This window comes from Cherax quadricarinatus, chromosome 45 (genome assembly GCF_038502225.1).
Source record: "Cherax quadricarinatus isolate ZL_2023a chromosome 45, ASM3850222v1, whole genome shotgun sequence".
NCBI classification, from domain to species: Eukaryota; Metazoa; Arthropoda; class Malacostraca; order Decapoda; family Parastacidae; genus Cherax; species Cherax quadricarinatus.
Window position 1 is genome coordinate 16,257,229 of NC_091336.1, and position 11,758 is coordinate 16,268,986.

Below are 11,758 nucleotides of genomic sequence, written 5' to 3' on the forward strand. Positions count from 1 at the left end.
ATAAATGTATTACACATCTATGGTGACATTACACATCCCTGTCTAAGACCTACTTTTACTGGGAAGTATTCTCCCTCTCTTCTACACACACTAACCAGAGCCTCGCTATCCTCATAAAAACTTTTTACAGCATTTAGTACTTACTACCTATTCCATTTACACTTGCAACATCTGCCACATTGGTTCCCTATCCACTATCATATGCCTTTTCTAAATCCATAAATACAATAAAAACTTCCCTACCTTTATCTAAATACTGTTCACATATATGCTTCATTGTAAACACTTGATCTACACATCCCCTACCCATTCTAAAACCTCCTTGCTGATCCGTAATCCTACATTCTGTCTTACCTCTAATTCTTTCAATAATAACCCTACTGCACACTTTTCCTGGTATACTCAATAAACTTATTCCTCTATAACTTTTACAGTTACTTTTATACCCCTTCCCTTTATATAAAGGGACTATACATACTCTCTGCCAATCCCTAGGTACCTTTCCCTCTTTCATACATTTATTTAACAAGGTTGGTAGACAGCAACCACCCAGGGAGGTACTACCGTCCTGTCTCATAAACATGCTGGATAACAGGTATATCTTGCTACTTCTACTTACACTTAGGTCACACTACACAGGCAAGCACATGTGTTTATATATATACATACACACATCTAAGGTTTTTCTTCTATTTCTTAATAGCTCTTGTTCTTGTTTTTTTTTCTCTCTATTGTCCATGGGGAAGTGGAAAAGAATCTTTCCTCCGTAAGCCATGCGTGTCGTATGAGGTGACTAAAATGCCGGGAGCAATGGGCTAGTAACCCCTTCTCCTGTACACATTTACTAAAAATCAGAAGAAGAAAAACTTTATAAAACTGGGATGCTTGAATGTGCTTGGATGCAGTGTGGATGATAAGAAAGAGATGATTGCTGATGTTATGAATGAAAAGAAGTTGGATGTCCTGGCCTTAAGCAAAACAAAGCCAAAGGGGGTAGGCGAGTTTCAGTGGGGAGAAATAAATGGGATTAAGTCAGGAGTAGCTGAGAGAGTTAGAGCTAAGGGAGGGGTAGCAATAATGTTGAAGGACCAGTTATGGAAAGAGAAGAGGGAATATAAATGTGTAAATTCAAAGATTATGTGGATTAAAATAAGGGTCGGATGTGAAAAGTGGGTCATAATAAGTGTGTATGCACCTGGAGAAGAGAGGAGTGTAGAGGAGAGAGAGAGATTTTGGGAGATGTTAAGTGAATGTATAGGAACCTTTGAACCAAGTGAGAGAGCAATTGTGGTAGGGGACCTAAATGCCAAAGTAGGAGAAACATTTAGAGAGGGTGTGGTAGGTAAGTTTGGGGTGCCAGGTGTAAATGATAATGGGAGCCCTTTGATTGAACTTTGTATAGAAAGGGGTTTAGCTATAAGTAATATGTATTTTAAGAAAAAGAGGATAAATAAGTATACAAGATATGATGTAGAGCATAATGACAGTAGTTTGTTGGACTATGTATTGATAGAAAAAAGACTGTTCAGTAGACTTCAGGATGTACATGTTTATAAACCACAGATATATCAGATCACTTTCTAGTTGTAGCTACAGTGAAAGTAAAAGGTAGATGGGATACAAGGAAAATAGAAGCAGCAAGTAAGAGAGAGGTGAAGGTGTATAAGCTAAAAGAGGAGGCAGTTAGGGTAAGATATAAACAACTATTGGAAGATAGATGGGCTAGTGAGAGTATAGGCAATGGGGTCGAAGATGTATGGGGTAGGTTGAAAAATGTAGTGTTAGAGTGTTCAGCAGAAGTTTGTGGTTACAGGAAAGTGGGTGCAGGAGGGAAGAAGAGCGATTAGTGGAATGATGATGTAAAGAGAGTAGTAAGGGAGAAAAAGTTAGCATGTGAGAGGTTTTTACAAAGTAGAAGTGATAGAAGGAGAGAAGAGTATATGGAGAGAAAAAGGGAGGTTAAGAGAGTGGTGAAGCAATGTAAAAAGAGAGCAAATGAGAGAGTGGGTGAAATGTTATCAACAAATTTTGTTGAAAATAAGAAAAAGTTGTGGAGTGAGATTAATAAGTTGAGGAAGCCTAGGGAACAAATGGATTTGACAGTTAAAAATAGGAGAGGAGAGTTATTAAATGAAGAGTTAGAGGTTTAGGGAAGATGGAGGGAATATTTTGGGGAATTGTTAAATGTTGATGAAGATAGGGAAGCTGTGATTTCGTGTATAGGGCAAGGAGGAATAACGTCTTGTAGGAGTGAGGAAGAGCCAGTTGTGAGTGTGGGGGAAGTTCGTGAGGCAGTAGGTAGAATGAAAGGGGATAAGGCAGCTGGGATTGAAGGGATAAAGATAGAAATGTTAAAAGCAAGAGGGGATATAGTTTTGGAGTGGTTGGTGCTATTATTTAATAAATGTACAGAAGAGGGAAAGGTACCTAGGGATTGGCAGAGAGCACACATTGTTCTTTTGTATAAAGGCAAAGGGAATAAAAGAGTGCAAAAATTATAGGGGAATAAGTCTGTTGAGTATACCTGGTAAAGTGTATGGTAGAGTTATTATTCAAAGAATTAAGAGAAGGATAGCAGATGAACAAGGAGGCTTTAGGAAAGGTAGGGGGTGTGTAGACCAAGTGTTTACAGTGAAACATATAGGTGAACAGTATTTGTGGAAAATTGCATTTATCTGAATGTAACTAATTATGTACATAACAGTAAATGATAACAAAGATAATTGTTATTTATCAATGTTACATAGACAAGTAGGAATTTGGGACACCTAGGTCGCAAAAAATGTCCCCCTTCGATACCTGGAGTTTACCTGGAGAGAGTTCCGGGGGTCAACGCCCCCGCGGCCCGGTCTGTGACCAGGCCTCCTGGTGGATCAGAGCCTGATCAACTAGGCTGTTGCTGCTGGCTGCACGCAAACCAACGTACGAGCCACAGCCCGGTTGGTCAGGAACGGACTTTAGGTGCTTGTCCAGTGCCAGCTTGAAGACTGCCAGGGGTCTGTTGGTAATCCCCCTTATGTATGCTGGGAGGCAGTTGAACAGTCTCGGGCCCCTGACACTTATTGTATGGTCTCTTAACGTGCTAGTGACACCCCTGCTTTTCATTGGGGGGATGTTGCATCGTCTGCCAAGTCTTTTGCTTTCGTAGTGAGTGATTTTCGTGTGCAAGTTCGGTACTAGTCCCTCTAGGATTTTCCAGGTGTATATAATCATGTATCTCTCCTGCCTGCGTTCCAGGGAATACAGGTTCAGGAACCTCAAGCGCTCCCAGTAATTGAGGTGTTTTATCTCCGTTATGCGCGCCGTGAAGGTTCTCTGTACATTTTCTAGGTCAGCAATTTCACCTGCCTTGAAAGGTGCTGTTAGTGTGCAGCAATATTCCAGCCTAGATAGAACAAGTGACCTGAAGAGTGTCATCATGGGCTTGGCCTCCCTAGTTTTGAAGGTTCTCATTATCCATCCTGTCATTTTTCTAGCAGATGCGATTGATACAATGTTATGGTCCTTGAAGGTGAGATCCTCCGACATGATCACTCCCAGGTCTTTGACGTTGGTGTTTCGCTCTATTTTATGGCCAGAATTTGTTTTGTACTCTGATGAAGATTTAATTTCATCGTGTTTACCATATCTGAGTAATTGAAATTTCTCATCGTTGAACTTCATATTGTTTTCTGCAGCACACTGAAAGATTTGGTTGATGTCCGCCTGGAGCCTTGCAGTGTCTGCAATGGAAGACACTGTCTTGCAGATTTGGGTGTCATCTGCAAAGGAAGACACGGTGCTGTGGCTGACATCCTTGTCTATGTCGGATATGAGGATGAGGAACAAGATGGGAGCGAGTACTGTGCCTTGTGGAACAGAGCTTTTCACCGTAGCTGCCTCGGACTTTACTCTGTTGACGACTACTCTCTGTGTTCTGTTAGTGAGGAAATTATAGATCCATCGACCGACTTTTCCTGTTATTCCTTTAGCACGCATTTTGTGCGCTATTACGCCATGGTCACACTTGTCGAAGGCTTTTGCAAAGTCTGTATATATTACATCTGCATTCTTTTTGTCTTCTAGTGCATTTAGGACCTTGTCGTAGTGATCCAATAGTTGAGACAGACAGGAGCGACCTGTTCTAAACCCATGTTGCCCTGGGTTGTGTAACTGATGGGTTTCTAGATGGGTGGTGATCTTGCTTCTTAGGACCCTTTCAAAGATTTTTATGATATGGGATGTTAGTGCTATCGGTCTGTAGTTCTTTGCTGTTGCTTTACTGCCCCCTTTGTGGAGTGGGGCTGTCTGTTGTTTTTAGTAACTGTGGGACGACCCCCGTGTCCATGCTCCCTCTCCATAGGATGGAAAAGGCTCGTGATAGGGGCTTCTTGCAGTTCTTGATGAACACGGAGTTCCATGAGTCTGGCCCTGGGGCAGAGTGCATGGGCATGTCATTTATCGCCTGTTCGAAGTCATTTGGCATCAGGATAACATCGGATAGGCTTGTGTTAACCAAATTTTGTGGCTCTTTCATAAAAAAATTTTGATCTTCGACTCTCAGCTCTCTTTTCATAAAAAATTCATTTTGATCTTCGACTCTCAGTCTGGTTAGCGGCTTGCTAAAAACTGAGTCATATTGGGACTTGAGTAGCTCACTCATTTCCTTGCTGTCATCTGTGTAGGACCCATCTTGTTTAAGTAGGGGCCCAATACTGGATGTTGTTCTCGACTTTGATTTGGCATAGGAGAAGAAATACTTTGGGTTTCTTTCGATTTTATTTATGGCTTTTAGTTCTTCCCGCGATTCCTGACTCCTATAAGATTCCTTTAGCTTAAGTTCGATGCTTGCTATTTCTCTGACCAGTGTCTCCCTACGCATTTCAGATATATTGACCTCTTTTAGCCGCTCTGTTATTCTTTTCCGTCGCCTGTAAAGGGAGCGCCTGTCTCTTTCTATTTTACATCTACTCCTCCTTTTTCTTAGAGGAATAAGCCTTGTGCATACATCGAGTGCCACCAAGTTAATCTGTTCTAGGCATACGTTGGGGTCTGTGTTGCTTAGTATATCTTCCCAGCTTATATCGGTTAGGACTTGGTTTACTTGGTCCCACTTTATGTTTTTGTTATTGAAGTTGAATTTGGTGAATGCTCCCTCGTGACTAGTCTCATTATGTCGGTCTGGGGCTCCACGCATACATGTCTGAACCTCAATTATGTTGTGATCTGAGTATATTGTTTTTGATATGGTGACATTTCTTATCAGATCATCATTGTTAGTGAAGATGAGGTCTAGTGTATTCTCCAGTCTAGTAGGCTCTATTATTTGCTGGTTTAAATTGAATTTTGTGCAGAGATTTAAAAGCTCGTGTCCCCTCATGGAAGGTTCCTTGATGTTGGTGAGGGGCTCTTGATTTAGGGAATTGGAACTGTGCTCCAGTTCCCCGAATTAAGCCTGAATGCCTTCCACATCCCCCCCCGGGCGCTGTATAATCCTACGGGTTTAGCGCTTCCCCTTTGATTATAATAATAATAAAAGCTCTTGTGAGTGTGAGTTTTCATCAGAGCTGCCTCCTGGTGTTATTACTGCAACAATATTATTTGCTATATTCTTCCATTTTAGGTGCCTTAAGTTGAAATCCCCCAGGAGCAAGATGTTGGGTGCAGGAGCTGGAAGATTTTCCAGACAGTGGTCAATTTTTAACAGCTGTTCCTGGAATTGCTGGGATGTTGCATCCGGAGGCTTGTAGACTACCACAATGACTAGGTTTTGGTTCTCGACCTTTACTGCTAAAACTTCCACTACATCATTTGATGCATTTAGCAGTTCTGTGCAAACAAGTGACTGCAATGTACAGGCCAACCCCCCCCTCCCTTTTGCCTGTTCACTCTGTCACATCTGTATAGGTTGTAACCTGGGATCCATATTTCGTTGTCCAAGTGATCCTTTATGTGGGTCTCAGTGAAAGCCGCGAACATTGCCTTTGCCTCTGCAAGCAGTCCACGGATGAAAGGTATTTTGTTGTTTGTTGCTGGCTTTAGACCCTGTATATTTGCAAAGAAGAATGTCATCGGACTGGTGGTATTGTTGGTACTGGGGGGGGGGGGATTTTTTCTACGGCATTAGTATCTGTATCTGTTGGTTTGGAGTGGAGGCCATCGACTGTGGTTCCACTCCAGGAATGACTGGATTTGGTGTACGATTTCTGCCATTTCCTGCCAGTTTTTTTTCCTTCCTGGCACTAAAAAACCTCTCCCTCTTGAGTGGCTATGGCTACCCAGGTTTTCCCATGGCCTGGATGTTTTGTATCTTTTTGTACCCTTTAGATGGTGTGCCTGGCAATTTAAGTTATAGCACAGTCTTTCCTGTACTGAAGAGGTACACATTTCAGGGTGAAAAAGCTTACAGGAAGGGAGTTTGCATTTTCCTGTTGTCATATGGGCATGGCATTTTCTAGGGTGGTCATAGTTGCACGTCCCGTCTGTTTTTCCAGATTTCCCATGTCTGCAGATACCAAGTGCATAGTATGTGCACAGGCTTGGTTTCCGTTTGCCTTGGGTTTCTGTGACTGTATTCCCTGTTGGTGCATGTTTCCCTGTCTTTTTCCTATCCTCCCTAGCACCAACAATGGAGCTCCCACCAGTTGTTTTTGGTAATATATCCTCACTATAGCTAGTGGAGTCCTCTTGTTTGCTATTTCCTGTGGTATTTCTAGTTTACAATATTGGTTTTATCTTATCTTTCTCCGCTGGATTAAAGGCTACCTGTCCAACAGAAAATCGTCTGTGTTGTTCCAGGGACATAGAAGTGTAACTAAAGACTTTGAATTAGGAACCCCACAGGGAGGTGTGCTCAGTCCCACACTGTTCAATATTCTAATTAATGCATTACTTAATGCTATGCCTAGTCAGCCCCATAATTATGTGATTAGTTTTGCTGATGATATAATGATTCACACCACCGGATTCTCCAACACCCAAAACATTCTTAATCATGTACTAGCCTCGTGTCAGGACCTGGGGTTGATAATCTCTACTGATAAAACAAAGATACTCAATAGGCGTCCTCCTCGACAGAGAGGCACAGTTCGTCAGATCCAATTGCATGATGGGTCTCTTTTAGAATATGTAAGCAGATACAGGTATCTAGGCTTTGAGGTTCCACTACTTGGACCTGTTGTAACAAGACTTTGTCGCCAATACAAAGAACGACTAAGAGCACTTAGAGTTGTGGCAGGGCTTCACCCCAGGTATGGTGCTAATGTTAAAATTGTGAAAATGATGTATCTTGCTTATATTAGATCATTGGTTGATTATGCTGCGCCACTACTTGCTCTTGTGTCTGACTGGAAGCTTGGAGGGCTGGAAAAACTGCAGAACGAAGCAATGAGGATCATCCTAGGATGCCCTCGTACTGCCAAAATTTTAAATATGCAAAAAGAACTTGATATTCCAAGCATCAGAGATCGTGTTACTGAAAGAAATATCCTAATTGGGGTTAATATGCTCAGGCAAGCTCATTCAAACCCCTGCACAGAAGCCCTCCAAACTTTCCTCAGCACTGGTGAACACTCCTCCAGATGGATCGAAAAGACTGGAACCGACCTCCGCATGAATCAGATACATGATCTATGTCAAGTAAGGCAACAGCGGCACTTCTCCGCTCCATGGAATATTACCCCATTCCAAACTACCATTCCTCCATTTCCCCCCAAACTACTTCTTAAATCACAACCAAAACTTCGCCTTGAAGCCAAACATGAGGCCTTAAGCTGTATTGATAACTTAGTCACACAGCACACACTCTCGCAAATTATTTATTTACGTTGATGGTTCTGTTCACCAATCCACTGGTGCAGCTGGTAGTGCTGCTGTTGTCGTACAGAGTGATGGCTCTCTTAAAGAAATTGGAGCACGCATCAATAATTGGGCCTCTACCCTTCAGACAGAACTGTTTGCCATACTCCTTGCACTGAAATGCATCTATGTATCAAAGACTGACAGTTTAATTGTAACTGATTCTCTGTCATCCATAAATGCTCTCAACTCATTAAGCATAAATTGTGGCATGCTTGTGTCAGAAGCCAGACACAGGTATGGTAGGATTGTGGACAGTGGAGTCAGAGTGCACATGCTGTGGATTCCATCTCACATTGGTCTTCAGATGCATGATAGAACTGATAAATTGGCTAAGCTGTATGCTTTCAAAGAGGGAGTAGATTACAATCTTGGCTTGTCAGGTAGTAGTTTGAGAACAATAATACGAAAAGAACTTCAGCTGAATTTTATGGACTTAAGGCTCAGGGAGATTGACACCAGTGAGTCCATCTATCATCATTCTATCATGCAGGAGGAGCCACATGTCTATGGTGCATCCAACAAAATAAGCAGACTCTTGGATGTCACTACCGCCCGGCTCCGGCTGGGTTACAAGTATCTTTGGCAGGTTAAATCACCACCACCAGATGTAGACCAAACGAAATGTAAACTTTGCCAGATGGATTATTGTCACACCCTGCGTCATTATGTACTGGAGTGCGATAAAATTAATGAATTTAGAAACAACTCACTCAGAAGTGTTCAAGAAATGGCTAAGTATTTTATCCACAGTGGTATATTACAGACCATTCTGGAGAAATACCCTGACTTTGCTAGCTGTAAATAAAGCATTACCACATATGTGCATGTGTGTGTGTGTGTGTGTGTGTGTGTGTGTGTGTGTGTGTGTGTGTGTGTGTGTGTGTGTGTGTGTGTGTGTGTGTTTGTATATGTGTGTGAGTGTGTGAGTGTGTGTGTGTGTGTGTGTGTGTGTGTGTGTGTGTGTGTGTGTGTGTGTGTGTGTGTGTGTGTGTGTGTGTGTGTGTGAGTATGAGTGTGTGTGTGTGTATGAGTGTGTGTGTGTGTATGAGTGTGTGTGTGTGTGTATGAGTGTGTGTGCGTGTGTGTGTATGAGTTTGTGTGTGTGTGTGTGTGTGTGTGTTTATGTGTGTGTGTGTATGAATTTGTATGTGTGTGTGTGTGTGTGTGAGAGAGAGAGAGAGACTCAGCAATCAACATTTGCACCAATAACTCACTACAGTTGTGACCGGGTGTGGAAGTGTGAATTGCTCATTACACTAAAATTTGTTCATGATTGCAGCCATGTATAAACGTAAGTAACCATTCTTACAGTATTCATTACCTTTGTAACTTGTGAGTTCATTACCTTTGTAACTTGTGAGTTCATTACCTTGTACCTAGTTCAGCCATCAAAACTTTGGAGCCCGGTCCCTGGACCCATTGTGTACCTCTGTAATCTGTAAATACCTTTGTAACTTGTCATGATTGTGACTAGACCTACCTGGAGTTCATTAACTTTGTAAATTGTGAGTTCATTACCTTTGTAAATTGTGAATTCATTACCTCTGTAACTTGCTCAGCTATCAAAACTTTGAGGCCCAGTCCCTGGACCCATTATGTACCTCTGTAATCTTTTGACTACCGCCCACAGGATGGGTATGGCGTGCATAATAAACATATTAAACTAAACTTAACTCTTATCTTTGACTACACTTGTTTCCCCACTACGGCTCCTGTCCCCTATGAGGTCATTTATATGTATTCCTTCCTGCGTATAATTCCCGACTACCTGGACAAAATCTCCAGCTTCACCATTACTGTCTCCCAGGACAGCACCTCCAGCTTCACCATTACTGTCTCCCAGGACAGCACCAGCTTCACCATTACTGTCTCCCAGGACAGCACCTCCAGCTTCACCATTACTGTCTCCCAGGACAGCACCTCCAGCTTCACCATTACTGTCTCCCAGGACAGCACTGTCAGCCCCACATTTACTGACTACCAGGACATCACCTCCAGCCTTACAGTTTCTGACTACATGGCCAGTATCAAGGGCAGTACCATTCAGCCCAGACTTTTTATGTTCCCATCTGTTGTAGAAAGCTTCCAGGTTGTCTATGAAAGCAGCTTTGATGTTATCCTCTTTTAATACCCTTGTGATTTTAGTCCACAGATTTTCCTCATTTGGGCATACCCAAAAACACTTCCCTGTTTTAATACTGCTTGTAGCTAGTTCTTGGGTATCTGCACATAACCACAAGTTGCTCTGGACCTATTAATTAAATGAATTATACATCAGGAATTCTGGTAAATATATAAATTTGTGGACTGTATATTAAAAATAATAAATGGTTATATATATATACACAATTACATAACAGAAGGAAAATATATCTTTAATATCACTCACCAATTTGACTGGAGATTAAGTTGTATCATACTCAGAAAAACCTCACTAACTAAATTTATGAAAACACTGGCCAGAATTATACACAAATCTAGAGAGCTTATCTGAGGTTCCTGGAGCTGTCTTGTCCAGTCGTCTGATATCTCAAGTTATGCAGGAATGCATATCCACCAATTTCGCCTCCTATTTGAGAGGTGTCAGCACAATTTTAACCTCTAGAGCACGAAAAATTCTTTCCCATTCACCGTTTCTAATACAAATTCAAAACCAAGATGGCGAGACTGCTTCTGCCCAGACGCAGACTCTCCGTTTTCTATGACAAATATTATTAAATACAGTATGGCCATCTATTTACATATAAATACTGAATTTCTGGAAAATATATACAGTATTTTCCACAGTATTTACATAAGGGTAAAGAGGTTTTTGTGGCATTTATGGATTTAGAAAAGGCATATGACAGGGTGGATAGGGGGTCAATGTGGCAGATGTTGCAGTTGTATGGTATAGGAGGTAGGTTACTGAAAGCAGTGAAGAGTTTTTACGAGGATAGTGTGGCTCAGGTTAGAGTATGTAGGAGAGAGGGAGATTATTTCCCAGTAAAGTAGGCCTTAGACAAGGATGTGTGATGTCACCGTGGTTGTTCAATATATTTATTGATGGGGTTGTAAGAGAAGTGAGTGCGAGGGTTTTGGCAAGAGGTGTGGAGTTAAAAGATAATCAAATGCAAAGTGGGAGTTGCCACAGTTGCTCTTTGCTGATGACAGGGTGCTTTTGAGAGATTCTGAAGAGAAGTTGCAGAGGTTGGTGGATGAATTTGGTAGGGTATGTAAAAGAAGAAAATTAAAAGTGAATATAGGAAAGAGTAAGATTATGAGGATAACAAAAAGATTAGGTGACGAAAGACTGGATATCAGATTGGAGGGAGAGAGTATGGAGGAGGTGAATATATTCAGACATTTAGGAGTGGACGTGTCAGCAGATGGGTCTATGAAGGATGAGATGAATCACAGAATTAATGAGAGGAAAAGGGTGAGTGGTGCACTTAGGAGTCTGTGGAGACAAAGAACTTTGTCCGTGGAAGCAAAGAGGGGAATGCATGAGAGTATAGTTGTACCAACACTCTTGTATGGGTGTGAAACATGGGTGATGAATGTTGCAATGAGAAGGCTGGAGTCAGTGGAGATGTCATGTCTGAGGGCAATGTGTGGTGTGAATATAATGGAGAGAATTCGTAGTTCAGAAATTAGGAGAAGGTGTGGGATTACCAAAACTATTATCCAGAGGGCTGAGGAGGGGTTGTTGAGGTGGTTCGGACATGTAGAGAGAATGGAACAAAACAGAATCACTTCGAGTGTATAAATCTGTAGTGGAGGGAATGCGGGGTAGGGGTCGGTCTAGGAAGGGTTGGAGGGAGGGGGTAAAGGAGGTTTTGTGTGCGAGGGGCTTGGACTTCCAGCAAGTGTGCATGAGCGTATTTGATAGGAGTAAATTAAGGCAAATGGTTTTTAATACTTGATTTGCTGTTGGAAT